Source organism: Eptesicus fuscus, chromosome 5 (genome assembly GCF_027574615.1).
Source record: "Eptesicus fuscus isolate TK198812 chromosome 5, DD_ASM_mEF_20220401, whole genome shotgun sequence".
Taxonomy (NCBI): domain Eukaryota; kingdom Metazoa; phylum Chordata; class Mammalia; order Chiroptera; family Vespertilionidae; genus Eptesicus; species Eptesicus fuscus.
This window is the reverse complement of record NC_072477.1, coordinates 36,265,407-36,268,635: the sequence shown is the minus strand read 5'-3', so window position 1 is coordinate 36,268,635 and position 3,229 is coordinate 36,265,407. Positions and strand designations below refer to the sequence as shown.

The window sequence follows — 3,229 nt, the reverse complement described above, 5'->3', positions numbered from 1 at the left end:
CAGCTGCATGTCTTTTGTTACCACCGTGGCTTATGAGCACGTAGCTGTTGGTTTGTGCTCATAAGCCTCGGTGACTGTCCCAAGCCCTTTGGTTCCAGTGTGGCCCATTAACCTCGCATTGAGGCGTCTTTCCAGCTCCAATTGGTTGTTTCATAAATAACTCCCCAGTGCAAAATTAGGAAGTTGAGTAAATGCCTCTTAGGAGTCAACTCCTACTAAATGAAATGGTCTCCAACATAACTCCAGTAAAACTGCCATTGTCCTGGTAATTAAGAAATTATTTATTGTATTTGCCAATGTGTTGTCTGCAACTGCATTGCAGACACATTCATCACTTTTATTTTTCTCATTGATTTCAGAGAGGAAGGGAGAGAGGTAGAGAGAGAAACATCAATGATGAGAGAATCATTAATTGGCTGCCTTCTGCACACCCCCTACTAGGAGTGGGGGGCATTGAGCCTGCAACTCAGGCATGTGCCCTTAGCCAGAATTGAACCTGGGACCCTTCAGTCTGCAGGCCTAAGCTCTATCCACTGAGCCAAACCAGCTAGGACTTCATCACTCTTAACATCTCTGAGAACCTCTCTCTGGCCCCCCACTTGTCACAATTCTAATGTCACTGACTTTGCAAAAGAGCTACATCCCCAGTATTCCCAGGCCAGGGATTAGTTTCCTCCATACAAATACAAGGACATGGGAGCGACACTATTGATAACTGCCACGCAATCGATTCCATTGTTGGGAACATTTGGAATTTTAAAAGCTAAATAGTTTAGATCCCTGCAGTTCATTATGTCCTTTAGGTTAGTTTTTCACATTTCCTGACCACAAAAGACAAGTTATATGCCAAGTAAATAGATTTATGAGAGCTTCGCTCGCCTATCAGAGGCCTTGGAGTCGATGCTTCCAGTACCCACTGTGGACTTTGGATCCACATTAAATAACCTTCATCAGAAAGGATGGAGCTGGGAAAAGGAAAACTTCTCAGGAGAGGGCTGAATGCCTTGTATCAAGCAATACACCCAATTCACGGCCTTGCCTGGACTGATGGGAAGCAGGTAGTCCTGACTGATGTACAGCTTCAGAGTGGAGAGGCCAAGTTTGGGGGTTCAAAGGTCATTGGACAATTTGAGCATGTGTATGGGGTGTCCTGGGCCCCACCTGGTACAGCTGACATGCCCTCTCTGCTCGCTGTCCAGCACAAGCAGCATGTCACTGGGTGGCAGCTGTTCCCAGTACTGTGGAAACCAGCAAGCCGTTGGTGTCTCAGACCTGTGAGATTAGACAATCGCACCCTGTCCCTCCCCAAAGCTGTGTGTGGCACCCAAAAAGGGCTGTTCTGACTGTGTCGACTGCACATGATGCCTCCATCTTCCAAAACGTTCACTGTGATAGTTCCCTGGTAAAAATGGACAGCAACACCCGGCCTGATGTGCATGTTGGACCCACGATGGCCAGAGGCTGGAGGTGGCAGCAGCCTGCATGCCTATACTAGGGGCCGTGCTCAGAAGACTCTTCATAAGTGCTCCGCCTGCCCAGTGTTTGATGTGGGCAGTGATGTGCGCTCCATCGGAGGCACTGTGGACTCACAGGTTGTCAATGCCACTGAACTTCCAATAAATAAGATTTGTGGCTTATGTGCATCTGAAACGTCTGACGTTCCACCTAGTAGTGAAGACACTTGTCTGTATAGCTCACCAGTTACTGATGAGATGCCTTCTGTGGATAAAGGGACAGCCTCTTAGGGAACAAATTCTGACACATCCATTTGTCCCTTTTCTTCCTGTTCAGAGCCTCTGGATCTAACTCATATACATGTCAGTAGATGTAAGTCTGAAGGTAATGCCCTTATTTGTCTAAGAAAAAAGGACTACTTGACAGGAACTGACCTGGGTTCATCACACTTGGTCCTTGTGACCTTTGAGAAAGAGGTGACCTGGACCAGAAGAGTCACCATTTCAGGCATCTAGTTCCTGATCTAATAGCATTTAATCTTAAAGCAATGGTTGTGGCAGTGGCTACCAATACTTATAATTTTTATCTGTTCTATCAATCCATCATGTATGCCAAACATCCAGCAAATTCAATTAGAGAGCAGTGAAAGACCCAAAAGTATATCGCTTGACAGAGAAATTATTATTAATTTTGATAGGAAAACAAAAATCCACTGATTCAACACTTCTTCCTTCTTCAAAGTCTGATGAGTATATCATCCGCTTGATGTTTAGAGAAGTAATGTTGAAAGAGGAATTTCTGGTAACAGTGAGTGAAAACCAGAGTGGTTACACTCCTTTCAGTGCTCTGTTACATAAAGCAGAGAGGAAAAAGCGAATTGAAAGTCTTTCCCCAGATATCTGTCACCAAAACAGAGGGCTCTGTAAACAGCTAATAGCAGTAGTCAAGGTGGAAGGCCTGGAAGGCCCTTTATTCAAGAATTCAAAAGCCCTCCATCCAGTGTCTGTGAGGACCCCACAGCCCTGGGAACTCCAGATGCCCAGCCTGTTAAGCGGTCAGCGACGCTACCCAAATCCAGCAGCACACCAGACTACACCAGCTCCCCGGAACCTCTTCATTTTCCTCAAAGAAAGAACTTACAACGGGAAAAGGAAACTTATCAGCTCTCTAAGGAACTGGAAATTTTATCTGGGAAACTGAAGTACAGCGACGTCTTTCTGAACTCACAGACTCCCTCTGTGGAAAGAAGTCCTCTCCAGTGGATCCACGCTCTCAGGATCTGCCTCGTGTCCACCTCTCTTACCAGAAATGCTAGGTAGCATCTGTTGTTGAAAAAGGAAAAAGAGACGTGCTTCTCTGCAGTGGCAAACTAAGGCTCAGTACAGGTCAGCTGACTTTCGGCCTCACTCCTATTGAAATGCTGTGTGACTCCCGCTGGATCCTTCTCTCTGCTGATAGTGAAGGCTTCATCCCGCTCACTTTTGCAGCCACACAGGAGAGAGTCATGAGAGATGCAGCAGCTCCAGGTCAAATACCTTCAGAGACTCTGTCTCTTTCTCTCGACATCTTTAGAGACCTAACAGCCCAAAGTTTAGATGCCACCAGGTATTTTAACCATTGAGACAATAGGACCTGAGACTTGTTTGTAGAGCAAGCATGTCAAACTCAAAGGCTAACACGGGCCAAATAAATGAGGCATGCGGCCTGCGGCCCATGAGTTTGACGTGCTTATTGTAGAGTATTTGCTGCATAGCTTTACAGATGAGACCATTAC

The 3,229-nt window shown here is 46.1% G+C and overlaps 1 pseudogene; it reads left to right on the top strand.

Moving 5' to 3' along the window:
• The first annotated feature begins 959 nt into the window (after positions 1 to 959).
• LOC103283925 (WD repeat and coiled-coil-containing protein-like) lies at positions 960 to 2,963 on the top strand (annotated as a pseudogene).
• Positions 2,964 to 3,229: the final 266 nt, after the last annotated feature.